Raw genomic sequence first — 17,658 nt, 5'->3', positions numbered from 1 at the left:
CCTAGCTAGATAGCTGTGGCAGTCAATAGGTTTCCAATACAATGTGGCAATGATGTGTCTGGTGCAAACCTACCTTGACCACTATTCAACTCTGCAGACAAAAAATTAAATATGGACCTTCTGTGAGTGGATTCTTATTCACTCCTGTGCAAATTCTACAGTGGCTCATTGCTTTTCTGAATGTGCACTTCTCCACATTCCTACAGATGCCAGCTTGGTTATATCCCTCTGTTTAAAAAGAAAGGAATATAAAATGGCCTTTTGCAGAAGGTCACCTAATTTTAAGTGAAGGGCATTCAGAAAGGGAACCCAGAGTTGAGCTACTGTAACTTAGATACAGGCACAATGCTGTATGGCAAGGGTGCTTAATATTTTGGTGCAGCAAGCTGTACAAATGCAGTGGGGTGGCCTGCCTGTGAGCAAAATTGGGCTCCAAGTACCCAGAATGGGCCCCATGCTGCCTCCCATATCCATCCAGCCATAGGACTGAGCTGTGGTCTGCCACATTGGGGCCCTGTGTAGCCTCCCTGGGGCTCTGTTTCACTCACACTGTCTCCATGGGGCATGCCTCACCTCCCTGAGGCTCTGCACTGCCTGTACCACCTCCCTGGGGCTCCACACCACTGGCAGGGCTCCCCAGAGATCTAGAAATTTAGCACCAGAGGAGTAGCAATTGCAGTCATTGCTCTCCCATTGCCAATTTTTTAGACCTTTGGGAACCCTTGTGGGTTAGATGGCATACCTCTGAGGGCTAGATCTAGCCTGTGGACCAGGGGTTGAACACCCCTACTCTAGGGCAGATAATGAGTCTTTGTATGGCAGGAGAAGAGGGAATTCAAGTTTCTCCCCAGAAGGACTCACAAAAGAATTTTCTTTTTGGTTGAGAGAAAAAAATAAAACATTGAGGAATGGTGCTCTGCACCGAAGTATACATTCATTTAAGCTGAGTTATCCAGGTATATTTTATTCCTGGGGTAGGGGAAGAAAAAAACAGCAAATTTGTCAAGTATGTTTGAGGCTCTCTCTCAGATAATACCATATGGTTGAAGGGGAAGCTCTTTGGCTGGAAAACAGGACTCTTGCCTCATATGCTACTGATCAGTTAATTAAGTTCACAGCGCTTCTCAGGTGTTTTGTGAAATGGGTGAATGATACTTGCCGACTTCAAAGGTAGAACAAATAACAAATCTTTTCCAGGACTTTTTATTTTTGTATACAGGCAAGTATCATTCATCTACTTCACAAATCAGTTAACTGACAGGTTGCACAAAGCCATTACAGACAGATTTTGAACAAAAGTCATGTCTTCCATGACAGACCCCGAGCTCATTCATTTTGTCATGCTGCCTTTCAGAATGAATGTGCCACTTGGCTATGCTTCCATGTGTGTAGCCCCTGGTCCAGCCAATAGAACACACTTTGCTGCTGAGTCAAGCAAATGATTCTGATGTGACAAATAAACATTCGCTGGTCCTTGGAGTAACTCATGCATACTACCCCTCTAATGAGCCTAACAGCCATTCACCTATACCTCTCATCATTCAGGATTAATGCAAAATGTAGGCAAAATGATAGCATACTGCGCCATCCACCAATTTGATGGATCTCAGCTTTGGCTCCCACAACACATTTTGCAGTAACTGGAAGAATGATCAGGGGGAGCCAGAACTAGGTAAACCAAAAAGACAGAAATACTTTTTAGTCCCATAAGAAACCATCCTGCCCCTATCCCTTTCTGCCCCCCCCCCAACACACATACAAGAGAGGGAAAGCTCGTATGACAGTGTGTATGAGATACTTGCCCTTTCTTCCTCCAAAGTTGTCAACTGCATGTCTTCTACCAGTATTCAATCCACACATCACAATATGCAAATCAGCTCAATATATGCTTTCATGAGAGGAATGTTGTCTTGGGGCTACACAAACCTTGGCAGCTATGGACAGTGGCAAGAGCTAGCGTAGGGTTTCTCCATTCCGCAGTAGCAACATGTCCCAGAACTAGAGAGCCCAAGTTAACCCCGCTCACCCCTGTACACTCACCCATACATAAGCCAGTTTACGCATGAGGCTGCTCAGGACTCCATCCTAGTGTCAGGTCTGCTTCAATCACCAACAGGGAATCCTCCTGGGCAAAGTTCTGGTTCTGCTGCATGTCAAGCGAGTAGAGCACGCTGTGTCCCTTCAACACCAGGATGTGCTGCTGCCGTGGTATAGCCAAGCCTCTGAGTCCTGAGCTTGACCTGTTCTTTTCTTAAGAATTCTAGAGGTCTCAAGGGGTCAGAAGACAATACAGAGGAGGCTTCAAGGGGATTTCTGGATGATTAGCCAGAAACCTGTAGCTGGAAAACAGCTGAGAAGGGGACCCGGCAACTCAAACACAGCGTATGGTAAAGGTATGATTAACTGGTGCAGCTTTCAACACTTATGTGCAAAACCTATGCATAAAAATGAATGAAGTACTGATAAGATGTGCTACACTTACAGCTTCATTTACTAGCGTCCTCTTCTTACCACACTTGGGCCACAGCATGGCAAATTTTCTTAAAACATAATGCTATTTCCTATAAAAGCAAGAACAGTTGGAAAAATGTTCTTGAAGCTCAGCACTGTGATGAATGTTTTCAACAACTGCCAAGTGTCGTTGTGATTTCTACAATCCCCAACCCGAAGTTAGGCTAATTGCCATCCCACCTGTGATCTTCATTCAGACTGAAATACCTCATGGTCTCCTGGGATACATGGTTGTTGTTTTGTATTTATATTTTAATCTATCACTTCAAGCTGCTGGGCCAGTGCGAAAGCAGAGAGAAGTTACATTAGTTTATATATCACTCAGAAGTACAAATGGATTAAAAATCTAGACATGAACATAATACAGTTATGTTCATAAGCACGTTATATAATAATCAAAATTTAGAAACAGAATTCTCCCACTTCCACTCTCAAATACTGCAAATGTTGAGTGACATTTGATTCACTGCAGGCTGATGTAGTTAATTTTGAGCATTTCCAATTTAACTTGAATTTACACATGATAATTGAGAAAGTAAACAATATTGATTTTAAATTTAATGACTTATTTCTATCAAGGACAGAGTAACAAGTCTTGAATCTTTCTGATTGAATCAATTTAATGTAATTAGCCTTGAAATGCATCCTTTCAGGCACTGATATCATGATGCTAGGAAAGCAAGATGATAAATCCTAAGTATATTTGAGTAGAAGTCATTTATATATCAGACAATATAGAATACATATTTTCTTTATGAATGGACTTCATTCCCTCTGCATATGAGTTTTAACATGTATGTACTTGATCTTCTCATAATTGTCAGTTTTCTTTAGAATACTATAGCAGAGAAATAGCTTCTGAAACTGTAAAAAAATATCTACAAAAACACATTTCAGAAAAATCAATCCTTCCTACTGTCAAATTTGCTGAGTCTTAGAAACAAATGTGTTTGCACATTTCTTTAAATATTTACGACTGCAGCCTATGTTATGGGCTTCTGACCTTGAGGGGAAGATAGCAGCATCACAGACCATTACTGACAAAGCAAGTTGGGTTTACCACTCCCTCTGAAAAAGTAGTTTACTTCAGTGGTAAGCAGGTAAAAAATAATCCAGTGAAAATAATGGACAATATGAACAGGATGTTAAAAAAAATATGAGCCCAATAAAATTATTGTCTAAGAAGGAAAGTGCAAAATGCTTCCCTTGTCTGATGAACTAAAATGCCTTAGCAAAAGAAATTGCTTAAAAATACACAGTGTACTAAATCTTTTAGTTATTCATCATGTTGCTAAAAAACAAAGTCCATAACAAAATAAACTTTATGAAGGTGACCTAGAAGATGTCATTTACTTGGACTTTCTGAAAGCTTCTGATAAGGTCCCTCATAAAAGCCTATCCAGGAAAATAAATGCACCAGGACTGCCATTGCTTCTTGGTCATGGATTAAAATGATAAAGTGTCATGAAACAGAGAAGTAGGTGGATAGCTAACTCCTTAGAGTAGAGTGAGGTAATCGCAAGGTGCCCCAGGGGTGGTTGTTGGCAAAAGAGCTGTTAAATAGATTTATTAATGAATTAAAGGAGAGGATGCTGAATGAAACAAGTTTGCTGATGATATCAAGTTGTTTGAGCTGGTAGAAAACAATGGGGAATTGTGAGAAAATCCAGACAGATGCATTAGGGAACTGGGCAGCAAGACAGCAGCTAAAATTCAACTTTGATCCATTTAGCGTGAGCACTTTGGCAAAACTGATTAAACATTTTAGACAGGCTCATGAGCCTGTGATGCTACAAACAGTTTGAGACAAGATCTTAGCAGTAGTGGCTGAGCTCCCTTCTGTTAGAGACACTTGGCAGGCTGCAACTAGGGGTGTGCAAAATGGGCCCTGTTCAATTCAGATTCAGCCTGAATCAGGGACAGTGAATAGATCTGTTGATTTGGATCACTGTCCCTGATTCGATTTGGCTGAATGAGAATCTGAAGATTCAGTGCTGATTTGGAGAATCAGCGATTTGGACATAGGCACAACATAGGCACAAAAGTTTTTTCCACATACCTTGCGGTACCAGCGTGGCTTGTGAACACTGCAATGATGGGGCTCATGAAGCATCCCAAAGGGGCGCCAGGGGAGGGGATGGACACACACACACACACACACACCCCCCCGCATACTCAGCAGAGAACCCAGAAGTACTTCCAGTCCACCTCTGGGCGGCACGCCAGGGGGGGCCTCCTACACCCCTCATCTCAGCAATCAGCTGTGGGGGGACCCCATGTGCCTCCACAGACCCATGAGACACCAACTCCTGAGTGGGGGAGTGCAGGGGAGCCCCCTTCCGCACGCTTTCTGGTAGACCCAGAAGTGGACTGAGGGTGCTTCTGGTCCACTTTTGGGTCTGCTGCCAAGAGTACTAGGGACACCCCCCACACTCCAGTGGGACACTCCATGCACCCCAGCATTCATGAGCATCTGCTACCTAGAGGTATGTAGAAAAAACATTTAAAGATGTGTCTATGTCCTAATCTTTGAATCTTTCTGAATCAATTCGGAGGGTTCCAATTCGATTCGGAGAGATTAAAGGGTCTCCTGATTCTGTTCGGATTTGGAGATTGGGCCACTAGTAGGGCCGAATCTCCACTGAATCAAATCAGGGACTGAAGCTTCGCACAGCCCTAACTGCAACCCAGGGATGTAGCTGCTGTTTTCTTTATGTGCTTTGAAAGTTCTGGGGACTAAAAAGAGTCTGGACCCTGCCATAATGATTCAGGCACACCTATTCATACCCGCTTCAGGGAGCTGGAACCTGCATGCCAGCTGCCTGTCTTCTCGGCATAGTGCTGACTCCTCAGTCCCTCTCCTGAATCTCTACCAGCCATGCATTCACAAAAGGCATAAGAATTTTTATTTACTGCTTTACTCTTAAGGAGCTGATTGACATGTGTCACTACACTGACACATGCAAAGAAAGATAGCTTTAAGCAGGTCTTCTGTACACAACACTGCTCTTCACTTAAAAGATAACATCAGGAGAATGTGTAACTCATCTGAAAAAAAACAGCCTGAAATCAACATGGAGGACATACACATTTGTTCAACTATGTGGAAAGAGCTGTTGCATTATCCAGATGCTCTTTTACCCAATTCTGGTCTGCCAAAATTCAGATGCTAAGGGAATCAGACCTCTGTCAGACTGCTTGGCTCTGAGTGGTTGCTGAACACCACAGACTATCTAATGAAGATGGAAAATACCCTGAGTGGGAGAACTGCATACTGAAAAATCCCCAGAGTTGAAATGCTGTAGAATTGGGCAGGAAAACTATAGAATATGTAAACAGCACTTCATTCTCTCTCTAGGCAATGGGTATCTGTGAAAAAGCATGACAGACAGAACATAGCTTTATGTACAGTCAGAACAGTGACTCAGAGACTACCTGAACCTAATTAGTTTAATTAGTAGAAGAGGTAGGAGTATTTGAAATCTTTCATTAATCTTGATTGTTATCTTTAGGTTATATTGACTGGGTAAAGAATATATGGGCCACTATGCCTTTAAGAAGGTCTGACATGAACCAATTGGAACCAAGTACATTACACAATTCTGATCTATTACACAGTGAATGAAGCAGATTTCTGTCAGACTCTTTGGCTCCAAGTGATTTCTGAACATACCCTCTGCCTCATTGAGCCCCACTCCCTTTTGCTCTCATGGCAAGCTGAAGAAATAAATATAGCTCTGAAAAGAGTACCCCCCTGCCCTTTTGTAACTTCCTGCTCCCTTTGTTATGTCACTTCCTGACCAACAACCTTGCTGTCACCGTGAGTTTGCTGATGACCAATTTGTTTCCTTTGGTAGGAACTAAGTTAATGTCTAGAATGTTTGTATTCAAATGGAAAATGATCTTCACTTAACAACCCTTTGTTGTTTGGGCTGCACATTTTTGAGTTTCAGCCGAATCTGGGATGGAAAAAGATAGAGGTAAAAAGGGGAAAAGACAGAGGAGATAACAGGCTGCATTTCCAAAATAAAGCAGACACCTTGGTAAAGATATGTACAAGTAGTTCATAAACTCACATGGGACACTCAGCTTGTACAGATTCTTCAAGTCATTGCAGTAATAATTGGGAGATAGAGGGAAACTAAGTTACTGATATGTAGCCCCCTGAATGAGCTGGAGTTCTATATGCTGAGTGCTGGACAGAATTAGGTCCTAAATGAAAATGTATTCCAAGATGTAGCACAAACAGAATGCTTACATCCATTCAGAAAGGGACAAGAACCAATGTGACGACAGCCCTGCTTCAACTATATGCTTTAGTAGGAGAGAGCAAAAGTGACTAAAAGAGTATTGAGCAAAGAATTTTGATAGAGCTATTTCAACTGGCAACAAAAGTTTGGGATGGAATAGTCTTATGGTCTTTAGGGATGGAATAGTCTTATGGTCTTTAGGGGTTTTGAACCTACACTTTGGGCTCACAAAAGCAGATTGAGTTTATGACCTTGTAATAAAAAAAAAAAATCTATAACAGAGTTGACAAATACAAAATAAAATGATGGAACAGCAAAAGGCAACATTTCCCCAAGTAAAATCCATCGATAAGGAAAGTTCCACCTAGTCCAAGACTGTCAAAACAATCACATTCTTTGTAACATATAGGATGGCATTATTGTCAGTTCTCATGATTTTTCTGCAAAGCCCCGCAATGCTTGGTATTTTCTATGAAAGCTTCAGTTCCTAAAAGTAGAATGATTCCAGCTTTCAGGGGGGAGGGGGGCAGGGAAGGGAGTGAGGAAGGTTTCTAAGCCTCTAGACTGTGAAGAAAAGCTTGAAAATGGTAAAATGGTGGTAACCACCCTCCCTACATCATCTTAGGCATATGATCCACTCCCTGCTCTGCTGCTCACCTGCTGAGGAACCTTAGGCAACTTACTCCACTGGCCTCTTCCTTTGTATCCCACCTGCAAAATGAACATAACAATAATGACCTCCTTTAAAAAGTGCTTTGCAGTCTAAGGGTAAAAAGTGCCACTTAAATGTAAGGGAGCAGTGGTATTAATACTAGCTGGGATCTTTCCAAAAGAGCTGAGAATTGGCCTGACTTCCTACTGAAATCAAGTGTTAAACAGCTATTGCGTTAATAGAAGCAGAGTTGGAGCAAATGCTGAAAGCCTATCACTATACTCCATTATGAAGCAAATCTATGGTTTTCCTGTCATTTAAAGCTAAATATTTTAAAAGGAGATAAAAATAACAGTCTCCCCTCCCACCAACCCCAGCTGATAAGGTTGCTTATGTTAACCAGAGATTAAAGGCATGAATCCCTGAGCTGGCAGGTGGATTTCCTCTGAACAGTACGCAAACTTTTCCTGGGCAATTCCAGTTTTCAGCTGACGGTTACTGAATTTTCCCCTTCTAGTTCTTTTTTCAAAACCAAAATTTCTCCAACTCAAAACATGAGCCTCGTAATGAGAGACTGAGACAGCAAACAAAACTTTCAAAGCCAGGATGTTTGAACAGCTTTGAAATTTGGCAAAACAAGATGGTTTATTGCAGACAACAAGAAGAATCTCAAAATTCAGGGAGATACCAGCAATAACTAGTGGCTTATTTAATCTAAGCTTCAACCCACTTGACATATTTCTGTACACTGCATAAACAAAATACACCTGATAATAAAATTAAACTTTTTATTCTAAAGGAGATATTGTATATCCCATATATGTCTCCTCTCCTATATTTTAACTCATAGGCATAAGTACAAATGGTTCAAATTGCCATTCTATCTTTTCTTGTCCACAGTCTATTCATATGACCCTTATGATTACTTCATCCTCCTCCTTTCTGACTTTTGTGCCTCAATCCCCATCCAGACTTTTTGTGAAGTGTTAGAAATAATCACTTCCCTCCCCCAGGGCAAAGTCACTGCCTCCCTTTGTATCCTTCTTCACTGCACTGTGTTCCAACTTTTCATCTTCTCCTTTGAAAAGTCCTAAAGAAGGACTTCTTGTTGTCCTTGACTTCCATTGCTAATTTTAGTTCAGTTGCCACCTTAGCCCTTCAAATCTGTTCCCTACAGGTACAGGCACCCTTGGGGAAAATCAGGAGTAATAGTCACAAAACTCCTGGAAGACTGTTTCAGACTCAACATTAGGAAAAACTTCTTCACAGCTAGGTGTCCAGACTGTGGAATAAGCTCTCTCCAAAGATAGTACAATCGCCTACCCTGGAAATCTTCAAGAGGAGATTGGATGAACACCTTGCTGGGATCACATGACTCCCACGTGCCTTTCATGCCTGGTGCAGCAGGGCTGGACCCAATGATCTTCTGAGGTCCCTTCCAGACTTACAATCTATGCTTATTGCCTAGAATCCTCTTACACTGCATTCATATTTGGATTCTATTAGGGGTGTGCAAAATGGGCCATATTTGATTCAGATTCAGCCTGAATTGGGGACAGTGATTTCTATTCATTGATTTGGATCAATGTCCCCAATACAATTTAGCTGAATCCGAATCTGAAGATTCGATGCTGATTTGGGGAATCAGTGATTCAGCCATAGACACAGCTCATGTTTTTTCTACATACCTCGAGGTACCAGGCATGGCTCTTGAATGCTGCGATGGCAGGGTGGATAGAGCATCCCACAGAAGCATGCTGGGGGGGGTGGGGGGTGCATGCTTGGTGGTGAACTCAGAAGTGGGGACTGGAAGAAGTTTCAAGTCCATCACTGAGTGTGCTGCCCTCCCCCCCATGCCTCCCAGCTTGGTGATCAGCTGCAGTGAGACCCCAGGAAGCACCAAGGGTCAGCACCCTGATCTGCCTCCCCAGAACTGGGAGGCACCATTCGATGAGCTAGAAGGGCATGGGGCCGGGGGGGGGGGGGTCCAGTGTGCTCCCCAGTGGACCTGGAAGTGGACCGGAAGTGCTTCTGGTCCACTTCTGGGTCTGCTGCCAAGCGCACTGGTGACCCCCCCTCCATGCTCATGCGGGATGCTCTATCCACCCCACCATCTCAGCATTCACGAGAAACCTGGTACCTTGAGGTTTGTAGAAAAAACATTTAAAGCTGTGTCTATGTCTGAATCACCAAAAACATTTGGAGGGCTCCGATTTGATTCAGAGGGATAGAAGGGTCTCCTGATTCGATTCAGATTGGGACAATCAGCCACCGAATCAAGCTGAATCTCCACTGAACTGAATTTGCACAGCCCTAAATTCTATTTCCCCTTCATGCTCACAACAGCGTGCCACCTCTCTTGCCACACCTTGCGTTTCCTTCCCATTTAATTCACCTTCTCACAGAGCCCTCTGTATAATGACTCTCACCAGAAATCTTTGTATGAACCTTTCCTGCTGCCAAAACTGCCAGGTCAACAATAGTTTGAAAAAACAAAACAAACAAAAAATAAAGAGAGTGTTCAGAAAGGTAATAAAACAAAGCAAATGACTAACACAAAGAGAGTATGTATTAAAAGAATTCCCCCTCAAGACTACATCTTCAGTCCTTACTTGTGCTACCCTCACTGCCCTCTCCCAACATACCATCATCTTTCATAGATTTCATAGACATTAGGGCTGGAAGGGAACTCAGATGATCTTCGAGTCCAGCCCCTTGGCCCCAGGGGAAGGAAGTCATCAGGGGTCATAGGATCCCAGCAAGATAAACATCCAGATGTCTCTTGAAGGCATTCAAAGTAGGTGCTTGAACCACCTCCAGTGGCAGTCTATTCCAGACCTTGGGGGCTCAGACAGTAAAGAAGTTCTTCCTTCTGTCCAGCCTGAAATGGTCATGGAGGAGTTTGTAACTGTTCAATCTTGTCATCCCTTGGGTTGCTCTGGTGAAAAATCCTGATAAGCACCCCTGATAAACTTATAGGTGGCCACCACATCACCCCTGAGCCTGCACTTTTCCAAGCTGAAGAATCCCATAGCTCTCAGCCTCTTATCGTAAGATCTGTGTTCCTGACCACTGATCATGCGCGTGGCTCTCCTCTGCACTCTCTCAAGCTTCTCTGCATCCTTTTGAATTGTGGAGCCCAAAACTGGATGCAGTACTCCGGCTGTGGCCTCACCAGGGCCAAGTAAAATGGGAAAATGACATCCTGAGATTTGCTTGAGAAGCATCTATGGATGCAAAGTAGTATTTTGCTCGCTTTACTAGCTGCAGCATCACATTGATGGCTCATGTTCATCTTGTGGTCAATGATGACCCCCAAGTCCCTTTCATCTGTAGTGCTAGCCAGTGTAGCACTGCTGAGCCTATAAGCATGCTGCAGGTTTTTCCTCCCAAGGTGGAGAACCTTGCATTTTTCAATGTTAGACACCATCAGATTTCTCATCCATCCATTTCCTGAGCCTGTCCAGGTCAGCCTGGATCGCCCACCTGTCTTCTGGTGTGGATGCTTTGCCCCAAAGTTTGGTGTCATTGGCGAACTTGGCTAGTCCACTTCTGATACCAATGTCCACATCATAAATGAACATGTTAAATAGTATTGGCCCAAAGACAGGGCCTTGAGGGACCCCACTGGTCATAGTACAGCATGATTTCATAGACATTAGGGCTGGAAGGGACCTCGGAAGATCATCAAGTCCAGCCCCCTGCCCAAAGGGCAGGAAGTCAGCTGGGGTCATAGGATCCCAGCAAGATAAGCATCCAATTTGCTCTTGAAGGTGTTCAATGTAGGTGCTTGAACCACCTCCAATGGAAAGCTATTCCAGACCTTGGGGGCTTGGACAGTAAAGAAATTCTTCCTTATGTCCAGACATATGAAACGGTCTTGCAGTAGTTTATAACCATTTCGATCTCATCTTCCCTTGGGGCACTCTGGTGAACAAATGTTCCCCCAGGTACTGGTGGTCACCCCTGATAAACTTATAGGTGGCCATCAGATCATCCCTGAGCCTGTGCTTTTCCAGGCTAAAGAGCCCCATGTCTCTCAGCCTGTCATCTTAAGGTCTGTTTTCCTGACCTCTGATCATGTCTGTATGGCTCTTCTCTCACTCTCTCAAGCTTCTCCACATCCTTTTTGAATTGTGGAGCCCAAAACTGGACACAATACTCCAGCTGGGCCTCACCAAGGCCAAGTACAAGGGGAGAATGACGTCCCAGGATTTGCTTGAGAAGCATCTATGGGTGCAAGCCAGCGTTTTGGTAGCTCTACTAGCCACAGCATCACATTGCAGGCTCATGTTCACTTTGTGGTCAATGATGACCCCCAAGTCTCTTTCTTCTGCAGTGCTAGCCAGCATAGCACTGCCGATTCTATAGGGATGCTGCAGGTTTTCCCTCCTAAGGTGAAGAACCTTGCATTTTTCAGCGTTAAACACCATCAGGTTCTCATCTGCCCATTTGCTGAGCTTGTCCAGGTCAGCCTGGATCACCCGCCTGTCCTCTGGCGTGGATGCTTTGCCCCAAAGTTTGGTATCATTGGTGAACTTGGCTAGTCCGCATCTGACTCCAATGTCCACATCATTAATGAAGATGTTGAACAATATGGGTCCAAGGACAGAGCCTTGGGGGACCCCACTGATCACAGGGCACCATGACGATTGACTTCTATCAACCACCACCCTTTGGGTCCGACTACGGAGCCAATTCCCCAGCCAGCGGATCATGATGAAGCCGAGGCCGCAGTTGGCCAGTTTTGCTAAGAGGTGACCATGGGATACCAGAGTAAAGGCTTTTTTAAAGTCAAGATACATTACATCAATCTCTTCTCTCTCATCTAGGTGATAGGTCACCTGGTTGTAAAAGGAAATAATATTAGTCAAGCAAGACCTACCCACAACAAACCCATGCTGGCTATCCCTCAGGATGTTGCCATCAGCCAATCTGCTAAGAATGGTCTCTCTGATAATCTTTTCTAAGACCTTCCCCAGGACAGAGGTCAGGCTGATGGGCCTGGAGTTTTCCAGATCTACTTTCTTTACTTTGTTGAAGATAGGCACCATATTGGCCTTCTTCCAATCTTTGGGCACTTCACCAGACTGGCAGGAGTTCTTGAAGATCCATGCCAGGGGCTGGACCATGATGCTTGCCAGCTCCTTGAGTACCCTGGGGTGTAAACTGTCAGGGCCGGCTGACTTGAAGGTATCCAGCCTCTTAAGGTGTTCCTTCACAAGGTCAGCATTGATGGAGGGAGAGGAATCTCCCTCACCTGGGTCTTTCTGCCCTGTAATGGGCAGAGGAGTCCTTTGAGACTGATGAAAAACTGATACAAAGTACCCATTTAGCAAGTTGGCTTTTTCCTGGGCATTGGTTGTCAGTTGCCCCATCTGGTTTAACAGGGGTCCAATCATAGAATCATAGATGTAGGATCAGAAGGGACCTTGTAGATCTTCAAGTCCGACCCCCTGCCTGGGCAGGAGAAAAACTGGGCTCAAATGACTCCAGCCAGGTAGGCATCAAGCCTCTTCTTAAAGACCCCCAGGGTAGGAGCCAGCACCACTTCCCTTGGAAGTTGGTTCCAGATCCTAGCCACCCTAACTGTGAAGTAGTTCTTACAGATGTCTAATCTAAACCTACTCTACAGCAACTTACGGCTGTTAGTCCTTGTTATGCCAGGGGGCGCTAGGGGAAACAAGGTCTCTCCCAAACCATTCTGGTCCCCCTTAGTGAGTTTATAGACAGTCACCAGGTCCCCCCTCAGCCTTCTCTTGTGAAGGCTGAACAGGTTCAGTTCCCACAGTCTCTCATTGTAGTGTCTGCCCTGTTGTCCCCAGATCATGTGGGTGGCCCTCCTCTGGACCCTTCAATGATGTCCACATCCCTCCTGAAGTGGGGCGCACAGAACTGGACACAGTACTCCAGCTGTGGCCTGACCAGTGTTGCATAAAGGGGGAGGATCACCTCCTTGGCCCTACTTGAGATGCACCTGTGGATGTACGATAAGGTCCAGTTAGCCCTGCCAGCCATGACCTCGTATTGTCGGCCCATGTTCATCTTGGAGTCAGTAATGACTCCAAGATCCCTTTCTGCCTCCGTGCTCTCAAGAAGGGAGTTTCCCATCTTATAAGTGTGCTGCTGGTTACTACTGCCCATGTGTAGCACCCTGCACTTGTCAGTATTGAAACACATCTTGTTTTTGTTAGCCCACCCCTGTTGCCCTTTCTTTTCCTCTAGCTCCCCACATATCTAAAAAAGGACTTTTTATTGTCCTTGATACTTGTAGCTAGTTGGAGTTCAATTGCAGCCTTGGCTTTCCTGGTTCGCTCCCTGCAGGTCTGGGCCAGTGCAGAATATTCCTCCTTAGGGGTGGATCCTTCATCTTTTGTAGGTCTTTCTTTTTAGATGCAGGAGGTCTGCTAGTTCCCTGCAGAACCAAGGGGGCTGCTGTGCCCTTTTTCTGCCTTTCCTCTAAGATGGGATAGTCTTTGTTTGTGCATCCAGGATTGCTCCCTTGAGGACCAACCATTCATCCTGAACTCCCCTCCCCTTTGGGTCGTGGTCCCTTAGGGCCTCACCAACAAGTCTCCTGAGCTTTTCAAAGTCAGATTTCATGAAGTTGAGGACTTCTGTCTTGCTGACTGACTTGCCAGCTTTATAATGGATGGTGAAGGTGATCAGCTCGTGGTCACTGTCACCCACCTTCCCTTCAATCATTAAGTCACTGATTAAGTCGCCCATTACCAGTCCCAGGTCGAGCAGCGCTTTACTTTTCATCCTCCCATAGACTTCTTGTGTCAGATAGAGGTCATCCATGCATGAGAGGAAGCTTTATGACCGTTCGGATTTGGCCGAGCGCTCAGTCTCCCATGACAACCATTTACTGGGAGTGTTCGGCCTCAGCCAATTCCCTGTTGAACTCCTGGTCAAGCTCTTGATCCTGGGTAGGAGATCTGTAGTAGACTCCCATCATTGTGTCCCATGTTCTGTGTTCCCCATGGATTTTAATCCAGAGGGTCTCCAGTCATCCACCCTGGGTGCCAATATCAGCTTGCAAGGACATGTAGTTTTCCTTGACACAGAGAGATACACCCCCGCCCCTTTTGTTCTCTCGATCTCTCCTGTACAAGGTATAGCTGTCTATACCTGTGGCCCAGTCATGGGTGGAGTCCCGCCAGGTCTCTGTTATCCCTATGACATCATAATTATTTGTGTTAAGCAGGAAGACAAGTTCTTCCTATTTATTCCCTAAGCTCCTGGCATTTGTGTAGGCAAGTCAGAGGCCCCCAAAGGGACACTTGCCTGCCTGTTCATCATTCCGGGGCCGAGGCAGGAGTGGGCTCCCTTAAGTTCCTTGGCTTTGCAAGGCTTAGTCAGTAGGCCAGCAGTGGCAGCAGTACCCCCATCCCCCGGTGGGCTTAGTTTAAAGCCCGTGGAGCAGGTCAGCCAGTCTGGCTGAGAAGAGCCTCCTCCCCAGCAGAGAGAGGTGGAGGCCATCCTTTCCCAGCAGCTCACTGCCTCTCTCAGAAAGAGGACTGTGGTCATGCAAACCAAAGCCTTCATGATGAGACCAGTGCCGCAGTCTTTGGTTTACAAACAAAGATGATGTTTGGTAGTATTTGCTGCCCAAGTGAGGCTGTATGGGCCTCAGGGGCAAGGTCCTTGTTTGGTATTTAAAAAAAAAAGGCCAAATGCACAGGTGTCACAATATAAGTTAACAGTATCATGTAAAATATATAATTTTGCTCATTCATACTTTAAAGTTAGTAAGAAGAAAGCTGTCATGTGAGTCCAAATAAATATATTTTTTTAAGATCTGATTTAACTTCAACATAGGAACCTTTACACTGAATTACTATCTGGACATTCTTTTTCTTCCCCATCACATATTTCAAGTGTGCCTGTCAGCAGACTACTGCTGTACAGAGATCAGGACACAAAATCTCTACATTTCAAAAGAATAAGTGAAGACATTAAGTGAAGAATAAGTGAAGATTGGTTCAGGTACCTAGCTGAAAACTAAGCTCTTCTGTTAATCTTAGTACTTAACTGGGAAGTACTGACAAGTACTTAACTGGGATGGTGTAATCAAGGATGATCCTGCCTTGGGCAGGGTGTTGGACTAGCTGACTTCCTGAGGTTCCTTCCAACCTTACTGCTTTATGATTCTATGAAATCTAGCCCCAGCCATGGATGCTGCACTCTTCTGAATCTCTCTTCTGAGCTGTGTGTCAACAGAAGGGTTAATTCATACTCAGTCATTTTTCTTCCATTGAGCTTATAAAGAAATCAGAATGCAGCATTGGTGATCATAATCTGTGAACATCAGCTTTCTCTGATATCAACTACAGAATTATCTGATGACATTAGTGTATTCAAGATGAAGGAGAAGCTTTGCTATAAGGGCATCAGCTGCTCCTCAACTATGTATCAACAGCTGTAGTGGACAGAATACAGAAAATGACTGATCAAGTAGACTGCTTTTTGTTTAAATATTCTCTTTCTACAAGTTTGCTCCAGTGTGAACTTGCCTTTGTCATCTCCCTGCTTCAGCTTTTTTGCTAGGTATTACCCTAAGGAATGACTTTTTAATTGCCTAAATCAATAGTCATTGAAGTGAGTTTAAGAATTTTAAAACCCTGGCTGTCCACTATTAATATTAGATCAGATAGCTACTCTGTTAAACAAATATGTTCTCATGGGTATTTGTTTGCAAAGGTTTGTGCACACATGCTAAAGATTGGTGCCTAGTCTGTTTATTTTTATGGCAGGTTTATTTTGCAGTATCAGTAGCTGCCTAGAAAGTTGCACTAGGCTGTTGTCCTGTGTGGCAGAAACTTGTATTATTTATTAGTAAGAAGAATCTGTTTACTTTGCAAGATTTTTTTTAGCATTACATTTCTGCCACCAGCTCCTATACTTACCCTGAGGCTCGTGTAAGTATAGGACCAAAATTTTTCAGAAATTTTGGTATGAATACATTTAAACCATACCTGCTTATTGGATTGCCACTGAGTTATTCAAATTTGAGGAACAAGTGAAGAAGAAAATCGCAGTGGGACTTAGGTTTTATGCAACATTTCTTCTTTATTTCTCAGATAAAGCAAAAAAATAACCAACCCCCCCCAGTAAGGGCTTCTGAAACTCTGCTTACAGTTTTTTTAATGCTCCTATTTTACTGCTATAGAATTTGTCAAGAAAACATAGTGAGGTAAAAACAAGCTGCATGAAGGGCTATGCAGACATTTCTTTCACATCTGTCACAAGGGCTAATATACTAGGAAAATGGGTATTTACTTCAAAAATAACCCATATTAACAATACCAAGCTCTCTAATCATCTACCTAGCTTCATATTATATGATGTTTATAAACATGCATAAAAATAATAATAATAATAATCAGTAAATAGAACTGACCATAAAGGGCAGAATCCTGCTAAATGCTGATGACTTTTAGCTCACTGTGCAGTCAATGGGAATTGCGACAACTCAGCATATCATTGGTCTTAGCAGTACAAGGCCTCTGAAAGATTAGAGATTCATACAATATCATGGACAAATGTACTATGAGAAATCAATAAACTGTAAAGGGCAGGATAAAAATAACACATTACCAAGGTATGAGTGTGAGGGGATAGCTACATGTGCATGTAAGCACGACTAAATTTAATGCGCATTAAGCTAATGTGCTTTAAGCAATTTTTGGCAGACATCTCTATGTGCACTAAAGTTAGGGCAAAGTAAAATAAAAAGGTGGGGGGTAAAGTTCATCCAGAACCTCAGGAGGAGGTTCTGGAGATGGAGGTGGAGGGGCTGCAGCCTGGTGAACTTGGGTGTCATGTGCGCCAGGGTCCCCCTCAGCCCGCAGAAGGGGCAGAAGACCAGGGTAAGCTTCACAGACACCACATACATGCCCATGGTGATGGCTCCATGAAGAAGCTAACAGCTGAGGTCCCTACTGGTTTGTGGAATAAAAGGTGGAGTATAGGCTCAGCCACCAGGGTCCCCACCAACTTCTTGCTGTGCAGGTCGTGCTATTTGGTGCCTGGGCAGGACACAAGGGCAGCCTGATGGATTGTGCAGCACATGAGCATGTAGAGGTGGCAACAATGGACCATGGAAAAGCAGATTGGTTTGGTGCCCTTCAGCCAGCTCAGGTGGTGGAGCAGAGTGTGCAATGAGGATGCCAACCCCATGACAAACTCCAGTGGACTCAAGGACACATGGGGAAAGGGACTGCTATCATTCAGGACCTG

Source organism: Crocodylus siamensis, chromosome 5 (assembly GCF_052110815.1).
Source record: "Crocodylus siamensis isolate JL-2025a chromosome 5, ASM5211081v1, whole genome shotgun sequence".
Lineage (NCBI taxonomy): Eukaryota > Metazoa > Chordata > Crocodylia > Crocodylidae > Crocodylus > Crocodylus siamensis.
This window is presented reverse-complemented; position numbering follows the sequence as displayed.